The 23925-nt window shown below is 43.7% G+C and overlaps 1 long non-coding RNA gene and 1 pseudogene across 1 annotated transcript; one reads left to right on the top strand and one right to left on the bottom strand.

Moving 5' to 3' along the window:
• Positions 1–1057: 1057 nt before the first annotated feature.
• On the bottom strand, positions 1058–1754 carry LOC106993107 (high mobility group protein B3 pseudogene; annotated as a pseudogene).
• A 5865-nt stretch (positions 1755–7619) lies between these two features.
• LOC114671891 (uncharacterized) lies at positions 7620–10713 on the top strand. Its single transcript, XR_013402615.1, has 2 exons — positions 7620–7716; positions 9285–10713. It is a non-coding gene; the product is annotated as an uncharacterized LOC114671891 (long non-coding RNA).
• Positions 10714–23925: the final 13212 nt, after the last annotated feature.

Below are 23925 nucleotides of genomic sequence, written 5' to 3'. Positions count from 1 at the left end.
ACATAGTTTTTAATTTCTCCATATCCTCCCCAATACTTGTTATTCTCCTCCTCCATGTTTTTGGTAGTGGCCATCCTAATGGGTGTGAAGTGATATCTCATTGTGGTTTTGGTGAACATGTCTCTAATGACTAGCAACGTCAAACCCCAGTACGCTTGCTGGCCATTTGTATATCATCTTTGCAAGAAATGTCTATTCAAGTCCTTTGCTTATTTTTTAAAATGTAATACTATTTATTTAACTTCAAAAACATTTCGGCATTCTAAACATACAAAAAAACCAGAACATTACAAATCATGTTTAAGTACAGAAGGTTCTTGAACTTTCATTAACATAGTAGCTCTTTGCTTTGCTGACAATGAAGAGTTCTACAGTTTGTTTAAAAACAAACAGTTTAAAAACTAATGCACTTAACTAAGAACAAAAACAAAATAAAACCTTTCATGTCAGTTGACCCCCTTTGTCCACAGTTAAGATGGCAGCAGAATGCTATGTCACTATACACAGAAACAAGACAACCTGAAGCTAAATGGATGCCCACTGCAGAGTCAACAGATCCAGCCTCATAGTGCACGCCCTGAGCTACAGCCCCTCCAAAAGGCATCTTCCCCATAGCCTCAACGCAGAGCAAGGACCATCGAGAGTTTGTCTTGCTTGTTTTGTTATTTTTACAAACTATAGATAGATATATACAGGTGATAACTCAGGTTTTCCAGCCAATAACCATGTAGTTAACACCACCTTATAAATAATAATAAAAAACAATGCAAGAAACATCTTTAAATGTCTTGTCACACCAGGAGCAAAGTGCACAGAGTGAGAACATGAGAGTGACTTTTCATTTTAAAAATGTTTGGAAATATGTGCAACTTTGATACAGTTTCAGGGTGCTGCAGACACCCATGGCCACTTGACGTAAACCACTGAGAATTTCTAGAGCACTTTGAGAGACTACAATAGGCTTGTGATCAAATTTTATAATTAAACCTAATGAGGGCAACAGATACTTGTCAAATAAGAGATGTGTCAATTATGGTGCTCCCCTACTCTAAGGTATTCACAAGGAGACAGATAGAGTTTCTTTATTCATTCTCCTCCTCTCCTCCTCCCCTTCCTCCTCATCTTCTTCATCTTCCTCTTCCACCTTTACCTGGGCAACTTTAGCAGGATCCTTTGCTCCATCAAACTTTCCTTTCAACTTGTAGTCAGCAACATCCTTCTCCTAATTCTCTTTCAGCTTTGCCGCCTTAGTGATGTAAGGTTGCTTTTCACTGTCACTTACGTTATTCCACATCTCACTAGCTTTCTTGCCACGTCTCCAATAGAGATGCTAGGGTTTGTGGATTTGATCTTGGGGTGGAATTCCGGGCAGAAAAGGAAGAATCCAGACTGTGGCCTTTGGAAGGCATTAGGATTCTTCTTCTCTTGTCTCCCTTAGCTGGTCAATAATCCTTCATTTCCCAATCACAGTGCACTTTATCCGCCTCTGCCGTTTCAGCAAATTTAGATTTATCTTGTCCGGACATTGTCTTCTACCTCTAAGACCACTTCTTGGAAAATGCTGCAAAATTGACAGGGTTTTTCTTCTTATGTTCTTCTCTGCACGTCTGCAGAAAGAAGGCATAAACAGACATCTTGCCCTTTGCTTTCTTGGGATCACATTTAGCCATCCTGACTGTATTGCTCACTAGCCTGGGCAGCGCAGGGCACAACGTGCAGCTCAGTGCTCCCTAGCCTCGGGTTGGCTGCCTCCATGAGAGCCTCTTCTTTGCTTATTTTTAACCAGATTATTTAATGATGTTGTTGTTGTTGAATTGTAGGAGTTCTTTATGTATTCTGGGTATTAACCCCTTATCAGATATATGACTTGCAAATATTTTCCCCCATTCTGTATGTTACCTTTTTGTTCTCTTGATTGTATTATTGGGTGCATGAAAGTTTTTGTTTGAGTTTGGATAAAATACTATTTATCTATTTTTGCCTTTGTTGTCTATGATGTTAGCATCATATCCAAGAAATCATTGCCAAATCTGATTTCATGAAGATTTTCCTCTATGTTCTCTTCTAGGAGTTTTATTAGCTTTGGATCTTATGTTTAGGTCTTTCCTCCATTTTGAGTTAATTTTGCGTAAGATATAAGGTAAGAGTCCAACTTACTTATTTTGTATGTAGATATCCAGTTGTCCCAGCACCATTTGTTTAAGAGATTGACCTTTCCCTGTTGAGTGGTTTTGGCATCCTTGCAGAAGATCATTTAACCATATAGGCAAGTGCTTATTTCTGGGCTCTTTATTCTATTATTATTTTTATTATTATTATTTTGGTTTATATGTCTGTCATTATGCCATTACTATACTGTTTTGATTACTGTAGCTTTGTAATATGTTTTGAAATCAGGAAATGTGAATACAACAACTTTGTTCTTCATTTTTAAAATTGTTTTGGCTATTTGAAGTTTCTTAAGATTTCATTTTAGAATATTTTTTTCCTATTTCTGCAAAAATTGCCGTTTGGATTTTGGTGGAAATTCCGTCAAATACATAGATTGCTTTGGTAGTACAGACATCTTGAAAATATTAAGTCTTCCAATCCATGGACATGAGGTGTCATTTCATTTATTTGAAAGTCTTCTTTGATTGCTTTCATTAATGTTTTGTAGTTTCCCGTGTATAAACCTTTCACCTTCTTATTTAGGTTTATTCCTAAGTATTTTATTATTTTGATGCTATTGTAAATGGAATTGTTTACTTAATTTCCTTTTCAGATTGTTCGTTGTTAGTGTATAGGAATGCAACTGATTTTTGTATGTTGATTTTGCCTTCTGCAACTGCTGAATTTGTTTATTAGTTCTAAAAGTTATGAGTTTTGGTATTATCTTTAGCGTTTTCTATGTGTAACATGATGCCATCTGTGAATAGAGATAATTTTAATTCTCCCTTTTTAATTTGGGTGCTTTTAGTTTATTTTTCTTGCCTAATTGCTCTGGCTAGGACATCCAGTACTATTGAAGAGAAGTAGCAAGAGTAGCCATCCTTATCTTCTTCCTGATCTCAGGGTAAAAGGACTTCAGTTTTTCATCACTGAGTATGACGTTAGTTGTGGGCTTTTCATATATTGCCTTTATGATGTTGAGGTAGTTTCCTTCTATTCTTAGTTTGTTGAGTATTTTTTTAATCATGAAAAGGTACAGAATATGTCAAATACTTTTTCTGCATCATTAAAGAAAATAATAACTTTTTGGTTCTTCATTCTGTTAATGTGGTATAATTCTGCCATTCTTTGTATAGTTCCTAAATCCTGTTAAATTTTCCCTTCTAATCTTTAGCTCCTTGGCAATAATTTCATTATCCAGTAAGGATTTTTATCAGTATTTTATACGTTGTGATATATTAATTTTTGGAACAGATTTGATATTTCCAGCACCCATCATTCTAAGCCTTGTTTCAGAGAAGTGTGATCATGTAGCCCTTATTTTATAAAACTTTTCTCTGAGTTCTCTTTTGCCTCTTTCCTATTTTTAGCCTCCTCTTAAATCCCTAGGTAAACTCCTCTGTGTCCCCCAGAAAATTTATTCAGAAACCTTTTTCTTTTCTGTGAAATTTCTCAGTATGATGACTCACAGTGAGCCAATGTTAAAACAATAGTAACCAGAACTCAACATTCTCATGCATGCCAATATCATCTCTTCATCTTGAATATTTTCTGAGCCTATGCAACTTAGATGCAGGCCGTAAGAATAGCCTTGGTTACTGGTGCAAAAAAAAGTCAAGCAACAAAACAGAACAAAATGATAATTGGACCTAGGAGACACTTGGCAGGGTAGCAGTTTTATTTTAAAAGTCAAATCATATTTTTAAAACTTCAGGCCATTTTATCAATGCTTTATTTATAGGTGTAATCAGTTCCATTCAGAGAGAAATGTCTAAAGAATTAGATCATAAATGAAGGGAAAACAGCATGGAACAAAATGGAAAGAACCCAAAGCATGAGAAATGTCTTGTCCTTTCTAATACTTGTGATTCCTAAGTTCTGCTTTCTGGAGAGGTCGTGAGTGGGCAGAGACAAAGCGTGCAACACAAAAGGAGTAGCATGAAGTCAACCACGAAATGCTGTCTCATCACAATTATTTTCTAAATACTGTCATCATCACATTTCGCTGTTAATAGGTTTATATCACAGTGGTATTAATGAAAATGACATGTCTAAAAGCAAAAATTTGCATAAAGTTTTGTATCAGAGGGTCGTGAATGCTAGCTGAAAAAATTCAAAACTCTAGTTGGGACTTTTTTTTTTTTTTTTTTTTTTTGAGACAGAGTCTCACTCTGTTGCCCAGGCTAGAGTGCAGTGGCACAATCTGGGCCCACTGAAACCTCTGCCTTCCAGGTTCAAGCAATTCTCCTGTCTCAGCCTCTGGAGTAGCTAGGATTACAGCCCCCTGCTACCACACCCAGCTAGTTTTTGTATTTTTAGTGGAGACGAGGAGGTTTCACCATGTTGGCTAGGTTGGTCTTGAATTCCTCACCTCAGGTGATCCGCCTGCCGCGGCCTCCCAAAGTCCTGGGATTACAGGCATGAGTCATCGTGCCTGGCCTGGACATCTTTTAATTAGGTAAATTGGCAATTGGATCTTTTTCTACCTTTTTCTTTTGAGAAGGTTTTTTTAGTTGTTGTTAATCAAAAGCTTTTTCCCCTTCATTAATATCCAAGTACATAAATGTCTACTTTACACTTATTTTTGTGGGTAAAGTAGCTCAGTTTTTGTACTAGTATTATAAAATTCTGGTTTTGATAATTCGAAGTTATGGGGTCTATGCAGAATTTCTTATGAGAAACACACACAGAAATCCAGTGTCTTATAAAATGATTTATATTTCATTCATGTTTCAATTCTATTTTTGGTGAAACTTGATCATTAGCAGACACAAATGTACCTTGAAGCCTTGGTCAGTATATGATATGTGATATATCATCACATACAGCACTAAAATCTCCTCATCTTTTGAAAACTGGGCTAGAAAAAAATGAAATATGCAGGACAACCCCAAATTCTCATCTTTTCAGAGATTGCCAAGCAAATGTGAACCCTCTGAATTTGCTGAGACTCTGATCTCCAGTGTGAATTCAGGTTACCTGCCCTTCAGATTCTAGTTATGGCCTTCAGAGACCCTGCTGAGGCACTGCAAGGATGATGTTCTTTGTCACAAGGTCACTGTGCACTTATTTCATGCAGCCAGGCAATAAGAGTATCAAATTCACCTTCAAACTTTTGGCTCTGTGGCTTGAAAAAATCCCAAACAAGAGATTTTCTGGAACAGCTCTTTCAAGAATCCTAGTTTGGTTGGTCTGACTCCCAAGGGCTATTTGTGATTGGATGATCCCTCCTAAGGGTAATAGGTTCTGCCGAATTTCACATGAGGTCCAAGTTCTTCATGGCACTAGTGTATACTGTAGTATAGCCGCTGGGATCACAGCCAAGGGCTAGATGGTGGAAGGGCAAACTAAAATATATAGGTGTGTTCCAAAAAGGAAGAACAAGTGCCCATATAAAAAGAATTATGCTATATATTTTATATAATATAATGAAATTTATACTATAAGCTGAATTGTCAAAGTTACACCAACAAAAAATAACACAAATAAACAGAATCCCATCGTTCCTCAAAATCCTGGGGCTGTGTAACTTAGAAACAGAAATGAGCGTGTCTGGGACCATACAAAGAACCCCAGAAGCACTCGTCATGTTCTTGCCCAATGTGGTTCAAACAGCGCCATTTCAGGATACCGGTTGACTTCAGAAGTGAGGGTGATCAGCTCACTGCTGCCTCAGGCACTCTCCCTGGGCACCCCAGCTTGGAGCACAGTATCAACCTGGGCGGAAGAAAGTTGGGTTGCTCATGGGTCCGTGAACCCAACTGAGAACTGGTTAAGTGGTTAGCAGGCAGGGCTGTTGAGTGACGTGCAGGCCCCTCTCTCTTCCGAGGCAGCTGGGCTTCCGGAATGCAGATGCCCGGCCGCCTTCCTGCCAGACAGTGGAGAGTTGGGTTAGAAGGGGGAACATCTGGGGAGATTTCCGGTAGCAATCTCCGGAGGCTGAGCTAGATAATCAGGTTTCATAAATTGGGTTGACTAGACAGTAAAATATTTATTATGATTCTTCCTCTTTTTTTTTTTTTTTTTTTTGAAGTTCAAAAATCCTTGTCATCCCCGGCTGAGGTCTGTGTCCACATGAGAGGAATTCGTAATGAAATGAGAAGTAACCTGCCACCACTTCCTCACGACCTCCACCTGCAGCAGGCGGGAGGCAGTGATTGGATCTGCATATGTGCTCCTAAAAATTGTTTTTTCCTAAAAAACCAGAAAAATCCATGAAACAACAAGAAAAAGCAATCCAAAAAAAAACCAAAACAAACAAACAAAAAAAACAACAACCCATGTGATGGTCTTTTATTCATTCCTGATTATCAAATATTTTCTTACATGGGTGAAAAACAGAGGCAAATAATTTGGATGTTGTTTAAAAATAGACTTTCGTATGAATAATGTTTAGTCTTAAAGATACCTATTATTACTATTTTAACCTTGAATCTCTACTAAAAACAAATGGTGAGTTGTGGAATTATTCAGATAATTCAGACCAAAGTGCTGGTTTCTCTGTAAATATTTAGATAATGGAACAAAAACAGCCACAGCTGATGTGTGTGATTTGTGACCAAGTGCTTTCTTTGGGATAGTGGATGATGTCTTGGCTGTACCCTCAAACTAAGTCCCATGTCAGTGGAAAGCATTCGAGGTTTATTATAAAAGAGGGATTCAGATTTCTGTCTAAGGTGGACAACTTTTTTTTTTGTTTTTCTGAGCCAGGGTCTTGCTCTGTCACTCAGGCTGGAATGCAATGACATATTCACAACTCACTGCAGCCTCCACCTTCTGAGCTCAATTGATCCTCCTGCCTCAGCCTCCTGAGTATCTGGGACTACAGGTGTGTGCCCTGCGCCACCATGACCAGTTAATTTTCTTTTTTTTTTTTTTTTTTTTTTTTTTTTTTGGTAGAGATGGGGGTGGTCTCACTATGTTGTTCAGGCTGGTCTCGAACTCCTGGGCTCGAGTGATCCTCCCGCCTTTGCCTCCCAAAGTGTTGGGATGACAGACATGAATCCCTGCACCCAGACTTTTTTTCCTTAAATGCTCACACTAGTTAATAATTTGGCATTTTAATGTTTCAGTCAATTGGTAATCAACACTGATTACAGAGAACAGCGTCTTCACCTGGGTATAAGATGACTGCTACTTCAGGCCTCGCTTCCCATCTAGCCCCAGATCCTGCCATTCCCCACAACATCGCATGCTCCAGTGAAACCTCCTCCGCATTCCCAGTCTCATGCAGATGGCCCACTCCTCCGTGACTTCACACCTGCTGTGTGCTTCCAGATTTTGTTCCTTGGGCAACCTACTGTAATGCCCTCATGGGGCTCCCTGCTCCCATCCTCATCAACTCCTCGATACCTTTCCAATCAGCCCGCCTTCCACCACAGTCTATGCTGAGAAAGGTATCTGCCTTTTGAGCTTCCATTTTCTCCTATTTACATCTCTAAAGTATCACTTATTTTCTTTTCCAACAGCCACAGATATTTACCGAGTGCTTCTTCCATGGTAGGTCTTTGCTCACGTGGTGAGAATACAGACACAGTTCCTGCCCTCCTGAGGCTCACATTCCAGGTGAGGAGAAAGATGATAGACGTTCATGGGAAATGATGCCAGAAAGTGCCATGACAAAGATACAACAGAGGTTTTTCTTGTTTGACTTTCCCCGTAGACTAGGAACTCTTTGAAAGCAGAGATGGTAAATCTAGCATAGAGTGGAGTGTTAGCATATACTACACATCAGTCAATCTTGAATGAATGAGCAAATGAAAGGCGTATTTAGTGGACTTCTCATGATGTTTCCAATCCTTCCAGTAATGGAGGATATAAAAGAAATAAATAATAATTTTACTTATCATTATGTTTGGAAAGTTTTCTCAAAAAATATCTATAAGACATTTTCAAAGATAAAGAATTTTCCCTTTGACTACAAAACAACGATTAGTTCAGATAGCCAGGCACAAGGCCATCACCTCTTCTGACTGTCACTGATCATCATTCAGACAGATCACCCACAAGACATGTAAAAAATGGTGGTTCTCTACTCCAGGTTTTAATTTCTATTAACTTCTGTGGCATATGATCTTGAACAAACATTTGTAGTCAATATTTGATAAAAAGCCCGATTCAATCAAGTAAATAAAGCATTAGAAAAAATAATTTCATTCCTTTGCTAAACTAAATCCATTCAGATACCAGTAGAACTGAGGACAAAGGATATTTCAAACAAAACAAAACAAAACAGTGAGACCCATTGCTCATTTGCATTTTAAAATTAATTGCTGCCCTAATTATTCGTCAATAGAAGCATACATGAAGCAAATATAACTTAGCGTAAGCTTTTAGACACCCACAGGATTCTCCCTGCAAGAGTAAACTGTCATAATGGTTCTCAGTGACAGTTTATTTTTGTTGTCTTTCCATGACTGAAGAAAAAGAAGATTGAAGCCATACAGAAATGAAACAGACTCAAGGGAAAGAGATGGACACAAGTAGTTACTCTTAGTTTTCACCTGTAAGATGGAAGAAGAAGGGCTGGGCATGGTGACTCACGCCTGTAATCCCAGCACTTTGGGTGGCTGAAGTGGGAAGATCGCTTGAAACCAGGAGTTTGTGACCAGCCTGAGCAATATAGAGAGACCCTGTCTCTATGAAAAAAAAAAAAAAAAAAAATAGCTAATCGCAGTGGTGTGCACCTGAAGTTCCAGCTATTCAGGAGGTTAAAGTTGGAGGATCTCTTGAGCCCAGGAGGTCAAGGCTGCAGTGAGCCAGGACTGCATCATTGCACCCCAGCTTGGGTAAGAGCGAGCAAGAGCTTGTCTCTAAATAAAATATTTAAAAAGATAAGATGCAAGAAGGTAATAACCAGTAAGGAATGTTGGTACCAAGGAGCTGCCTTGGCAACCTTCCTGAAGCTGCACTTTCATTAATTGTAAAGTGTGATTGACTCCATGACCCCAAAATGGAACCAAAAGCTGAAAAATGTAGTTCAGCATGGAGTTGTTACCTGTCTTGCTTTGTGTAAATCTGATGGATTGACTTGAGTATTTGCTCCTTCTACTTTCCCTCTGCTTTAGTTTCGGCTGCTATAACAAACACTGCAGACTCGGGGTGGGGGTTCACACGATGATTTATTTCCACAGTTCTGCAAGCTGAGAAGTCCAAGATCACGATGCTGGCTGATCAAGGTTCCTGGTGAGGACTTTCTTCCTGGTTTGCAGAGAGAGAGAGAGAGAGAGAGAGAGAGAGACAGACAGACAGACGGGTTTCTTCCCCTTTTTATAGGTCATTAATCTCATAGTGACAGTGACACCTTCATGACCTCATTTAACCCAAATCACCTCCCAAAGTCTCCACCTCCTGATACGATCACATTGGGGGTTAAGGCTTCAACGTATACAATTTGATGGGGACACAAGCATTTAACCCAAAGCACCCTCCCACCATGTCGACAGAGCTGTAGGAGGAATTTAGCACAGCTGGGAAAATTTCTCTGGCACATAATCAGGCATTCATTGTTGGTAATCTCTATCAAAAGCTTATGAAGCAACACAATGATGCTGAATAACAAACAATTCTAAATCTCAGTGATTTAAATTAACCATCATCTATGCTCATGCTTCCTGGGCTGCAGGTCAGCTGTGGCGTGGGTGATCTACGTGGGTACAGCTAGGCACCTCTCCTCCAGGTATGCCTTGCAGGTGCACGGGTCAGTTGGAAAAACTCTCCTTCAAGCCACAGTTTGTATTCAGATCTATTTTATCTGTCTCATTCTGCAGTGATCATCACAGGGCATAGAGCTATCTGATTTACAACCTTTTTAAGTTGCGAGTAGCAGCTCTCAAAGTGGTATGTGTAAACATGCAATGCCTTAAGGCCTAGGTTCCAAATTGATGTATGGTCGTTTCTGCCCGCATTTCACTGGCCAAAAGAGTCCCATCAATAGGGTGAGAAAGTCAACTCTTGCCATTGGAGGCCAGTATGTTTCTGTGTTGGGGGCAGGAGAGGTACTGAATATTTGTTAAACAATCATTTAATCTATCACAACTATATTTAAAGAAAGTCCTTTACTTTCTGACGTAGGCCTCTACACATGAATTATTTCAAGTTTGCCCCTTCCTGCTTTTTTTGGTTTTCCCCTGAGTTTGTTATGAGTAGCCAGAAAGATCTTCTCTCCTTAGGAAAAGTATGTAGAAGATTTAGAAACACCTGACTTTGCATGAACTTCCAGAAAAAACAGCCAGACGTGGTCCAGTTGAGTCTTTGTCCTGCTGCTTGAGGAAGGGGACCATGGGACGTGGGTCTATGGGTCTCATTTGGATTTGAGGCCATGTGTTGAGCCGCCCAGTACAGACCAGACAGCAGAATGTCACCTCCGCAGATGTGTACCTGACTTTACTGCTCCGATTACAGCATCACCTCTCCCCTGTCACCAACTGGCAACCCACAGCAAAGGATGTTTTTCTGATCATTTTGCACTCATTAAACGCAGCTGTCACAACAGTGGATGCGAGGATGCATGCAAAACTTTTCTGCCACATCAAAATAAAGCTGAAATGCTTTTTAAAAAAAGAGCTGATGCCTTTGAAGTCTATTCTCAAGGAGTATTGGAAATATTGCTTTTTGTCGTTGACAATTGAAAGTGTTCCGTTGCAACACAAATTAAATCTCTGCCCAGGCTAAAGAAGTATCATCCATCAAAATTTTGCAGCAGAAAGCATTTGGCCTACCATTTGTGGGGTTCAATCATACTATTCCGGTGTCTGAATGACTCATATTCATTGTACTGGCTGATCCCTGCTCATGGTTTCAATAGGGAGAAGTAGTTCCCTGACTCTCAAAGGAATGTTACGAGTATGAGATAACCAGGCACCTATACAACCCCTATTAGAGACTTAAAACAAGTGAATAGATTCTTGAGCTTCAACATGGACCCACTGGACTAGATTCTCTGGATGGGAGTGGGGACTTTCCCTGATTCCGATGCAGTCATCAGAATCCATTTCACCAATCCCCAGGCCTGTGTGGGAACCAATAAGGACTATACATTTCAGTAATGTGCCTGCTGATGTAGCACCTCTTACATTTTCCTGTTGTTTACTCAGTGTCAGTCTTATCTCTTGATCAGTCACAAGTTGACTCTGGCCTCTACTTCTCTGAGAAGCCCACCATCAGCTCCCCCTGGGCTACATAATGAGACCACTACCTGTGTCCCCTTCATACCCTTTGCCCACCTCGATAACAGTAGCTCTCAATCTGTCCCCGTCATCTGCTCACGCATCCCCACTAGACTGGAATTTTGAGAGTAAGGACTGTGTCCATCATCATATGTGTGGTTCTAACAGTATAACACAGGGCTTGACACAGAGAAGGCCCCCGGAAGGGTTGGTGACAGACAGGAAGGAAGGTATGGGGAAGGAGAACAATAGCATCAGATTGTTTCCAGGGGTGGGTGGGCACAGCTTCCAGCCAGATGCTGCTTGTGCACATCAGGTGACTACAGATACAGACTTTTTAGTCTTTATCTGCCTTCCTTCTTCTACCCCAAAGGCTACATGACAGCCTGGGCACACAGGCAACAATTATTAAGTAATGAGAAAAGATAAGAAGAGCTCTCATCTTCTGGGTGGCTGTATCAGTCAGGGTCCAGCCAGGAAAACTCACCTCACTAGATATTTCCTGCCTTGCCTCCACCTACATTCCCCTTTTGACAAAGCCTAATGGGAGGCTGGGGAAATGGAGCACCTGTGCCCTGAGAGCCAAGTGGCTGAGCAGTTTGGACTCATTCAGTTCCCTCTCTCATCACAAGATGGGACACACATTTCAATGACCCACAGCCAGCTGCACAAGCTATGGTGTCTGATGAGGACACACCCTCGCTCTGTGTTCTTGCAATGTGTGATGACATTGCGGGCTACTTGAGGAATACGTGTAAGAAATTGAGATGCTGCCTCTTCCATGATATCACACTGGAGAGAAAAATCCAAAGACAGGATAGAAATAGTGAATTTAAGGGAATTATGGATGAACACCTAGAATCCTCTGGTGTTCCAGTTACTGCGTAAATTAAGGCTGGGCACTGACCGGAGAGCTGAGATGAGAGGAAAAGGAAAAGGTTGAGGGTACAAGGGCTCTGAGCTTGGTGAGTTTTGGTGTCTTAAGTGAACCCATCTTAAGTGATCTTAAGTGATCCCTTTCCTTGAGGGAGGCCATTGTTTACACAAGGCTCTGTCACCTCCTGGATAACAAAGAATTCATTCACTGGGTGCTTTTTCTATACACAAGCCTACCATGGTTAGATTGTGTTAGTAATTTGAATGTATTAGATGCATTATATTAACTGTTACCAACAAATCATGTGACTGTGTGTCTGTCATGTGCAAGATACCTGTACCAGGGATGCCACTGTCCTTGCTGCATAGCTAGCACTTTCTCTTCCTCCTATGGGATGACCCAAAACATTCCCTCCAGAGGCTGCCCTGAAGCATCTCGTTGGAAGTTGGTCTCTTCTCTATCATTTGTTATCTCAGGACCTTGTCCCTACCTAACCATAATTCTAATTAGCAATCCATTCATTTATCTGCTATTTGTTTGCCATCTCTAGAAGGGCAGGACCAGCATCTATATCCTTGATGCTTCGTGCAGTGTCTGGCACATAATAGAAGTGAAGCAAAATGTGTAGCATGACTAAATACACACAAGGCATAATACAAGATGAAATCAGATCCCTTTCTTTTTCTCAAAACTTGGCAATATTGGGAAGAGCCATGTACACAGATAAGTAACAAAAGAAAGCATTGCAACGTAATTCCTTTGAAAAATGATGCAACTCTTAGAAAGAGCTGCAGATGATCTTGATACAGGTACAGGGGGGTACCATGATTTTTCAGATGAGTAGAAGAATCGGGGAGTAGATTTGTGGTAGAAGCAGGAGCAGCACCCATGGCCTCATGAGCAAAGTTCTTCCCATTCACTGTTTTTTTTGGGGTTTTTTTTTTGTTGTTGTTGTTGTTTTGTTTTTTGGTTTTGCCTCCAGGCAGGATGTGTGAGTGAGTGATGAGAGTGTGTGTGTATGTGTGTGTGTGTCTAGCTACAGCCTGAATTGGCACATGGAGAGCTATGCTGCTTGAGATGAGTTGCACTGGATTTCTTTGGGTCTTTGTTTTTGTTTTTGCTTTGAGAAAGAGTCTCACTCTTTCATCCAGGCTGGAGTGCAGAGGCACGATCTCGATTCAGTGCAACCTCCACCTCCCAGGTTCAAGCCAATCTCCTGCCTCAGCTTGTCTAGTAGCTGGGATTACAGGCATGTTCCACCATACCCAGCTAACTTTTATATTTTTAGTAGAGACGGGGTTTCACCATGTTGGCCAGGCTGGTCTCGAACTCCTGGCTTCAAGTGATCCACCCACTTCGGCCTTCCAAAATGATGAGATTACAGACATGAGCCACCACACCTGGCCTAGGTCTGTCTTTCACTTGGTCTCCTTCCCCACTGTCAAACTGATGGCCATGTCCCTCCATGCCAGCAGTGCATGTGCCTCCGTCATTCTCAAGGGCAATAGCAACTTACAACCATTCCATAGGTAGTATAGACAGTTGTTTAATTATATTTTTCATGCCTCTCTTAAAAGTAACATCTGTATACCTTTTATTGTATTAAAAAAGTATTCATAATTCAATATAATTGGAAATATTTCTGGCTATTTCCTGAAAACTCTTAAGGATTATTCAAGTTGCATGGTGTGGGGAAAACCAAGGCTGGCTCTCAGAGGGTTAAAAACGCCTGTCTGGAAGGGGACCCTGAAGACTGCAGCTCATCTGAGGAAACTTGCCCAGCCCTGAGCATTAAGGCAGGAAGCCACCTAGAATGGTAAGGACCACCCTGAACTCGGGAGGCTTTACAATTTATTTTTTCATTAATGAGTGCTTCAGAAAGTGCAATGTCCCTAATTCCCTTCTTTGAAAGACGGAAACTTTAATGTGCAGTTAATTAAATGTTGTGTTGATTTGCAAGCCCTGAGCTCTCAGAGGCCTTGGGGAGGTGGAGGCAGGTTTAGAAATCAAACAATGGGGGGACTGACTGTCCCCGATCTGACCACAGTGCAGGCGGCACTGTTTGCCGCAGATGCCTGGGAGGCGTCCGAGGCACCCCTGTGGCCAGACCTGCCGTTCTGAGCCTCGGTGATTTGTGGACGGCTCTGTTTACCGTTGAGAGGAGCAGAGCCCAGGCAACAGGTCCAGGCCCCGGGAGGGAGGAGGCTGGTCCGAGCCTACATCTCTCTCCTGGCTGCCTGGCTTTCAGAAGCATTCTTTAAAAAAAATTTTTTTCCTAGTGCTTCAGCATGTCTTTGTGCTGAGAGGAGCTGTGTCATGCTGGAATTCTTTTCACAACAAACTAAAGAACCCAGCTGTGGCGCTGGCTTCAGCCTGAGAACCTGCAGTGTTTCTGTATGCAGTTATTTACTAAGGGGAGCAGTGAGGCTGCTGAGGTGGGGTTACTTGTGCAAATCCTCAGCAGGCTTTGCCATGCTGGCAGAGCTGGGGTGGGGGACTGTGGGCATCCACCATCCGGGTGGGATGGGGTGGGGCGGGGCTGGATGGAAGTGCAAAGGCACTTACGGAATCGCAGAGTGCAAAAGGGCCACAGAGCTTATCTTACCTCTCTCCCATTTTATAGACGAGGAAACGTAGTCAAGAAATCGAGTGTGTGATTTTGCAAGAAAAAGGGTGGTTTGCTCCAAATAACTAGAGCCGGTTAACAGTGACAAGTTTATCATCCATTTGGCCCTGGCTAAAGGCACAACTTATGCAGTTACCACGTGACAACTTGCAGGGTTATTGCCACCACAGCACACTTCCCTCAGCCCTCACTCATGGCAAGAACAAAGCATCAATACCTAAAGAAAACACACTTGCTATTGTTTTGGCATGGGAACCCCTTTCTTGTAACTCTTCTGCATGGTCAGCTTGTTTACGATGCCCCCAAAGAGCTGGCGAAGATCTGAGGATTGACTTTGGAGGGTCTTGGCAGTGCTACTATATTCTTATTATGAATAAAAATTTTAAACTCAAGCTGATAAACATATTTTTTTCACACTGAATTCATCAGGAATACATTAACATTTTCTAAAAGGTAAAGACAGAATAAATGAAAGAATTGAAAGGAGAATATTAGGACGTATTTGGCCACTAGGATCTCTGTTTCCATCAGCTCCTGTGTATAAGCCAGAACTTCACCCCGTATAACTAATGCACAGGGAATTAGCCTATGGAATAATGATCATTCCTGATGAACAGAATAAGAGCTTGTTCCCGTGTATGCGCAGAGCCATTCATCCTAAGAAAGAAATCTGGAGTGAAAGCGCACAGCATATTTTGCATAGGTTCTGTAAAAGGATCCAGGCAAAACAGGCTTTGCAACATTAGTTATGATCATATATGGAAAAAGCAGTTACTTTCTGGGGTGACATATGGCTGAATTGGTACAATGCCCAGGAATCTCAATGTCCCCCTTAGAAGGGTGAGCCCTGGCTTCATCTTTCACCCACATTGTCAGTGGGACAAACTGCACAGGCAGTTCGTGGACAGGTCACCGGTAAAGAAAATCACATCCACCTGTGCTGAGACCAAAGCCGCTGTTGGGCTCTGCACTTGGCAAGCGCTAAGGTCCCCTTCTGTGATCGTAAGTTTTTCTAAAGCAAGAAAATTATGAATGGAACCCAAGCCCATCTGCTTAAGATTCAAGCATGGTGACATTCCGTAGTAAACAACAACAGTGACAATGCTGACAAAAACACAACACATTTATTGTAAGGGCGATTCCACCTTTAAATGTTGAAAATTTCACCTTGCCCTGATACTCTTCTGTAACCAGTAAACCTATTTGCAACATACCTAACATGGCCAAGCCAATCAGTTGAGCCTGATTGTGGAAGAGATGGGGAAATGTGATCGCTTGAATGTGTGATATTCATTCATCCACTCATTCATTTTGCTGACCATTAATTAATTCGATTCACCCTCCTGAGTACAGCTCTGTGCTAAGCATTAGGGACTCCAGATGATTCTTATCTTCAAGGCATCCAGCCTGGGGAGAAAAACAGACGTACAACTAAGCTGCAGAGGGACACGTGCTTTAGTTATGGGGACACCTGGAAGGGAATGAGGAACTCCTTACAGTTCACTTTGGGAAGCTGGGGAGGACTTGAAACTTCTAAGTGGCCCTGGGAGCCACTGGAGGTGGGAAGGGCCAGTGCCCGGAGGCCTGGGCCTGCCTGGCTGAGGATCCCAGCTGGGCTACTGCCTTGCTGTCTACAAATGATGGAGCCCTTCCAGCCTCAGCTTCCTCACAAGTAAAATGCAGACGGCAATGCCTCCTTCCAGTGATGTTGCGAGGATTCGATGGGAAGTTTCATGAAAGCGCTTAGCAGGGTTTCTGGTGAGTGCTCAGAAGGTGATAGTTTGGTGTTGCTGGGGGAAGGGAAGCCTGGGCTGAGAACAGGGGCCGTGGAAAGTCGCAAATGGTCTTCAGTCGTCGGAAGGCACTGTTAGATTCACTGTTTACAAAGAACGTTTTGGGACATCTTGGTCTACGGATGAGAAGGAAGGACGGAAGCTGGCGAGCTGTGGGCCGCAGGAGCAGCAGGGAGGACACTGAGGCAGTCCACAGATGCAGCTGTGAGGGTGTCCTGGAGCTGGGGAGAGGGAGAGGAGTGGTTGGGAGACGCGTTTGGAAAGTGTTAATAAGGTAGGCAGGACTGAGGGGAGAGAATAAGGGAGACAGAAGGGGGCAGATTTTGATGAGAGGTGACAGCAACGGCAGTGACTGAGAGGAGCAGTAAAGCCAGCAGCAGGCTGAGGGAAGAGGGAGTGGCTTCCTTCAGAAGAGGCGCCGCCTCCCTAGCAGTGAGCAAATGTGTTTAGGAACATGTTCTTCCTCCCAATCCAGAGACGGATTGTTGAGATGATTCCTGCTTTCCGGCTCCCCGACACCCGCTGTTCTTTAGATCCGCTCAGCGGCACTTTTTCCTGTGCCGTGTGCCCAGATCTGAGCGAGGCTTGGGAAGACGCGAACGGGCTGTAAAATCTGTCCCCAGAACAGGAGAGTAAGAACGCGCGGTGTGGGGCTGAGCTGAGTCCAGGGAGTGCGAGAATTTAGCAGTTGTGCTGCGCCTGGGCATTTCAGACTGTGCCACAGCCGGGCCTGCCTGTTCAGCAATGTGGCTGAGGAAGGGAGCCAGGGACGCTGCTGCAAGGCTGGCTGTGGGCAGTGGCAGGAAGCAGACAGAGGCTCTCTGGCCACTTCTCTCCCCTGGAGGCCCTGCTCCCTCTACTGCCCACTGCTGCGGACAGTTGGATCCTGGGGCTCTCTGTGGCTCTTCCATTAGTACCCTGGGGCTGGCATAAGCGACTCGTCCTCTACCTAGGGCATTCAGGCATTCATCAGTACTTGGTGAGCACCTCCTAGTGCCAAGCTCTGTCCTGGTCACAGGAGAGCACTCCTATCCGTGTGTGGTCCCTGTCCTCACTGCGCTTTGGGCCAGAGAGGAACTTACTGTCTGATCCTTTTCCCCAACTGTGGCTTAAGGGGTTTCATCTCTTGCTAGAGCCCTTCCAGGTAGGCAGCAGGTCCTGGTTTGTGAGCAAGGGGTTCCTCCTCCCTTTTGGAGCCTGGGCTGCCCTGCCTCCCCAGTAATCTGGTATTCTGGTAGTGCCTCTCTGCGCCCTGGCTTTAAAGGCTAAGAGAAGTTGTATTCTGGAGACCAGCTCCAGGTTCCCCCGCAGAGAGCAAGCTCCAGGGACAGGCAAAGTGTGTGGCTTCAGAGAAGAGCGAGGATCTTGCCATCTCTTTTACAGGTTGGTGCGGCCTTTTTAGCAGCGTTAAACCCCTGATTGCTGTCATCGGTGGTGTGATTTTAGCAGATGCTCCCTCAGTACTTTACAATCAACCTGTACTGAGCACTTTGTGCAGGGGTGTGGCCTGGTCTGGAGACCAAGTGCTTTACCTTATCTAAGCCTTACCCCTAGATCCTTGGAAGGCAGAGAGAATTTGGGAACATCTGTGCTATGAGCGTGGAAAACTGGGACTCAGGTAAAAAGGCTGGTTCCTGATTGCACCGTTGGTCATGGGTGAGTGTGGTTTTTGAGCTCTGATATTTGGATTCTGAGTACAGAACACGTTATAGTCTGGCCCACGACCTCTTCCTGAGTTCTTGAGTTTTAATGATTTCATTTTCCACTCTTTTTAGGCACTTTGGCAAAGGAGTGTGAATTTTGGGGAAGCTCAAGGAAGAGGTACCAGGTAGAGAGAGGGCCAGGGCTGAGTTCATGGGCTCTTTCTAAACGGAAATGTCTCACATTCAAGTAGGTTATGGCATGTGTCAGGAATATCTTTTGTCTATAACAGTGATAGGCAACATGCAGTCATCAAGCTTTAGGAATGCAAACATCGATCTAGTAAGTTCAGGGGCAAAAACCTCAGTTCAGGTGGTGGAGCCCTCGTTCAAGTTTGAGCAGTAACTGTGTCTCCAGCTGGAGCTGACCCTGCCAGGCTGGGGCTGAGGAACCATCTACCAGCCCAGGACAGACAGAGGCCGACCCAGAGAGATGGCATCTGAGGCCATGTGCATGCAGCTGGTGTCCTGGATTGGGGTTGAGAGAGAGACATAGTCCTCTATCCTTTCCACACATATCCTCAGGAAAGGATCTAGCAGGATGTTCATTCTTCACTATTTTGTGAGCAGTTGGTGGAGGAGGCAATGCCACCAAGGAAGCATTTTGCTACCCTTCCTTCCTATGTACTGAAGACATTCTGTATATGTGTATTTTACATATAACTCCTAAAAATATGTAGACCGTAAATATTTTTATTTGTCCTGAATTTTACTTTATGCAAAAAAGACATCATACTTTAAATTCTTAGTGATGAGAGTGAGATACCTGAGATGGCTCTGGTGGAAGATGGTAGGTGTACCGTACTTGGATTCCAGAAAGTGAGGCCTCCCTGTGTCTATGCACTGGGAATTGGTGGGGGCTCATTCCACTGGGTGTTGGAGGGGTGTCCTGTGGCTCCTGTAAATTGGAGGTTTCTTGCCATCTCAGGGGCCTGAGCCTTATGTGGTGGAAAGACACCAGCAACAGGGAAGGGATGGTCAGTGGGGACAAGCTAGGTCAGCTTTGTCCTCAGTTCCATCCTCAAGATGGGCGGGGAACTTATTGCGCCCAGTAAGTTCTCATCCAGATACTACCTTACCTCTGAGGTTCTATCCCTGGACATATTCTTTTATTTTAATTTAATTTTTATGAATGCATCTTAGTAGTATATATTTATGGGATACATGTGATATTTTGATACAAGCATACAATGTGTAATGATCAAATCATAGTAATTGGGATATCCATCACCTTAAACATTTATCATTTCCTTGTGTTAGGAACATTCAGTTCTACTCTTCTAGTTATTTCAAAATATGCAATAAATGATTGTTAACTATAGTCACCCTATTGTGCTATGGAACACCAGGTCTAATTTCTTCTATCTAATTGTGGTTTTGTACCCCTTAATCAACCCATTTTTAATCCCTCCTTCCTCTCTACCCTTCCTAGCCTCAGCCTCTGGTAGCCGTCATCTGTCCTCTACCTCCATTAGGTGGCCTTTATAGCTCCCACATGTGAATGAGAACACGTGATATTTGTCTTTCCTTTTTTTTATTTTTAATTTTTTTGAGATGGAGTCCTGCTCTGTCTCCCAGGCTGGAGTGAAGTGACGTCATCTCGGCTCACTGCAATCCCTGGGAATATTCTTGTAGTACAAACTCCTGCACCTTCTGCCACAGCTGACACCTGTAGGATAATTATTCCAGCTTCAGAGGAAAGCGAAATGATGACCAGAGACACCTAGATATTGTTCTCATTGTGAGTGTGGCTTTCAGTCAGTTAACGACAGGGATGTTGAGGAGAAAGAGGAAGTGCATTCCAAAGGCGAGTCGGTGGTGGTGTTTGCTCATGAGGCCTGCACTGCTGCACTGGCCTTTTCTCTGGTCAGATTTTGAGGGGTTGCCACCTCAGAGTTGGCCACGAGAGCCAGGACTTCCTGGAGCTCCATCCTTTCTGGCATGAAGACCCTGATGGGTCTGGCAGGCTTTCTCACAGCGGGAATGTCACCGAGGGGTCCTACTCATGGGGTCAGTCAGGGAAGTTTGGTGGAACTCTGGGGTGGAACTCTGTCCTCTGTAAGGACAGATACTGAGTCTAAGTTTAGCTGGGAGTCACTGCTCACATGGACACTGTGGCCTTCCTTAGCGCTGGGCTGTTGGGGTTTGGCGTGAACTTGTCGATCACTTAAGATGAGATATGTGGTACTTCGGCCATTGAATTACTTATTTGTACAACTTAACAGATTTCTCAGGTGTGGGGAAAAAATTTGCAACTTAGACCAAGGACTTGCAAACTTTATTAGTACCTCTGCAGGTTTTTTGTTTTTGTTTTTGAGATGGAGGCTCATTCTGTCGCCCAGGCTGGAGTGTAGTGGCACGATCTCAGCTTACTGCAACCTCTGCCTCAGCCTCCTGAATAGCTGGGACCACAGGCTCCCGCCAACACATCCGGCTAATTTTTGTATTTTTAGTAGAGATGGTGTTTCACCATATTGGCCAGGCTGGTCTCGAACTCCTGACCTTGTGATCCGCCCACCTTGGACCTCTGCAGATTTTTAATCCCTTTGGGGGCAGGCATCACAACCTTCCATCTGTGAATTTCATGCAGCACCTACTAGTGACCAACACTTGCAGGAGGCTCCACCCTGATAGGCACTTTTCCACCCTCGTTAGCCTCACCACGAACCTAGGAGGTATGTACGGTTCTTACCATGTTTCTCCTGTAACTGAAAAATTGATTTTGAGCATATGACTTGCTCAAGATCCCATGCTGGCAAGTGTCTGGGCTGGCCTTTGGCCTTGGTGCACTCAATCTACCCTTTAAACCACGTGGAAGTCCAGGCGGTCCTGGGGAGGGTTTGTGGGTTAAGATAACCTGGGAAATTTTCTCCTGGCTTTCACGTTAGACTGAATCTACACAAGTGGCACAGCTCTCCAAGGAAGGGTGGGCCAGTCCCTCTAGGCAGCCTCTACAAATGTCCTTACAACCCTCATTGCCAGGAACTCTTTTTCTGATATTGAACTTAAATCCTCCTCACTCAAGGTTAAGCTGCAAACTTCTCACTGCATACTAGATGGGGATGAAGTTGGTTACAATGCTCTGTGTGTAAATCTACACTTCTTTGAGTAGACACCCACACACACACACACATACACACACACACTAAACAACCCAATTCCTCTACATGCTTTCCTTGCTATATAATAAAAAGCTCAGAGTTTTGACTTCAGGATTATTTTCTTTTGTTTGGAAAATATTCCCCCAATCAAATCTAACTTAACTTTCAATTTCTCAAAATTAATATTTTTCTAGCTGATACAATTTCTGTATGTATATTTTATGGCAGAAATAGTTAAATTACTGAGTTTTAGAAGTCCTGGCCTATAGACTCTTAAAATTATGAAGTAGATAAACTTCCTAAAGCAATAAACACCACATGTAATAAATTCTTGGAAAGGAAGTGTCCGTGAGCTTAAGAGTTAGGTGATATTGTCTCCCTGAATGGAAAGGCATTAAGAACTAGGATTTTAAATTTGGAACAATGTTTGCATCATAGCAATTTGTACTACATAATAGGAGAAGCTATAGCACTTGGCTCTATTCTATTTTTATTTCCATTATGGATTACTTTTGTGTGTTTCTATGAGATCCTATTCAGAAAGGAGCCAGAGCTGTGCAAGTCAACAGGTTTCCATTTGGCCAATATCTGAAGTAATGGGCATGGGTGCAGCAGGGTGAAGAGAGGGAGGTGGGATGGGAGCAGAACCCCTTGGAACCATACAGAGCTACCCTTGCCTCCTTTTAGCTGCCCTTGCTCCTGCCCCCGGCCCTGGCCTGCATGGTCACAACCTCCTGCAAAATGCAGAAATGTCAGGAAAATGAATGGAAATGCCCATATGGTGGGTGGGGATTTCTAGGGGAGGGACTCATTTCTGATTTTGTTCTGCAAGAGAAGGTAAGAAAGCTAAAGCAAGGGAGAGGAGAAAGGGAGACGGGGAGAGAGAGGAATGGAGAGGAAGGAAAGGGGCAGGAGGCAGGGAGCAGCTGTCAGGAGGGAGAAGAAGCAGTAAACACCAGTCCTACCTCCGGGCTGCTAAAAACCTCCTCCGTAGACTCAGCCCCTGTAGGAGCTGGCAGTGTGGCCCCTACTCCTCCCAGTCCCCTTGCACCTGGTCTAGGCAGTGAGGTGGCGCTGGGGAGCATAAATGGCCCCACTCCTCAGCGTCCTTTACATTCTCCACTCCCTCCCTCCATGCCCATCCTCAGGACACCTAGTGAGGACCTCCTGAGCCTGCTCTCCAGCGTGGGCTGTGCCACCCTTGCCTCCCCCTCCAACCTCCGCAGGCCTCAGCAAGTCCCTTCTCACACAGCAGATGCCCTGGCTCACCTCTCCTCACTAGCTGCTTCTCCTGCCCCCGCTGCCTGGAACCCTGTGCTTTTGCTGCCCAGAAGTGTTGGCAGTTTCCCCCCCAAAACCAAGGAGTGCACATCTTGCTTCCTAAGTCTGGAATAACACACACAACAATCACTACTCCACCTCGCACCCGTGCCAGGCATGGGCTCAGCCCTTGACATGCACAGCCCTACCAGGTGGGCACCAGGATTGTCTCTGCTTTCCAGCGCTTACACTGAAGCTTGGAGAGACTAGCCGATTTAAGGGGAGGCTGGCTGGCCTGTGCAGGAAGGTGTAATAGACAAGGAAAGGGACACAGAAAAAGAATGAATATACATCTAGCACCCACTAAGTATCAGGCTATGCTAGGCATGAGCGTTACTTCCGGATCTAAGACGCTGTGATTTGAATGCCAAGCAGTCATATTTTTTCTAGAACAGAGATTTTTGATCACTGTTTAGTCAGAAGAGAGATATTTCATCTTCTGCAGACTTTATTTTCTTGCTATTTAAGCCACGGCATTTTCTGGTTTGATAAGGTAAAGGGAGTCTCTCTCACCTGCCCCTTTTCCTATTGTCAATCTTCTTTTTGGTTCCTTTGCTTGCAGCTGTTGTCTGCCTTTGAGTCACACAGAACCACTTGCAGGAAGAACTCTAGAGAATTTGGGAAGAAAGGGGGAGAGGACAGACAAAAGGTGCATTTTTTTTTTTCAAGAAGCAGGAAAATGTAAGGAAAATAGAAGGTGTTCACAAGTGTGTCAGCTGCCTGACACAAGTACCATTTCTTTAGATGGCTTCGCTTCCCCTCCCTCATGCCTAGCCAGTTCTTCATCATTTTTTAACATCTCTTTGGGGACAGGGACATGAAAGTGAACCGCAGGTCAAAGGCAAGAATTAGGGGTTCTGGGGCCCTTTGTCGGACGGCCTCGCTGCTCCTTTGTGCCCATGCCTTCCCGGGAGCTGGTGCAGTGGCTCAGTGCTCCAGCCACATGAGCCTCTGCTGAATGACAGCATCACACCTTCCTCCATCCCATTTACATTTCACACTGCCACCCGCCTGCTCTCGATTAATTATTTAGTAACCCTGGCCACTTGTGAGCCTTTCGGAGCTCACGTTTCACGTCAAAGGTCCAATCCTTTTTTATCCAAATCTTCTTTCCCTAAATCCATGTGTAGTTTTCTGCATGAAATGCTGTGATATTCCTTTTGCAGCCTCAACACCCAAGGTACTGGCCT

The sequence above is a fragment of the Macaca mulatta genome, chromosome 13 (genome assembly GCF_049350105.2).
Source record: "Macaca mulatta isolate MMU2019108-1 chromosome 13, T2T-MMU8v2.0, whole genome shotgun sequence".
Classification (NCBI taxonomy): Eukaryota; Metazoa; Chordata; class Mammalia; order Primates; family Cercopithecidae; genus Macaca; species Macaca mulatta.
Note: the sequence above shows the minus strand (reverse complement) of the source record. Positions and strands in the feature narration are given on the sequence as shown.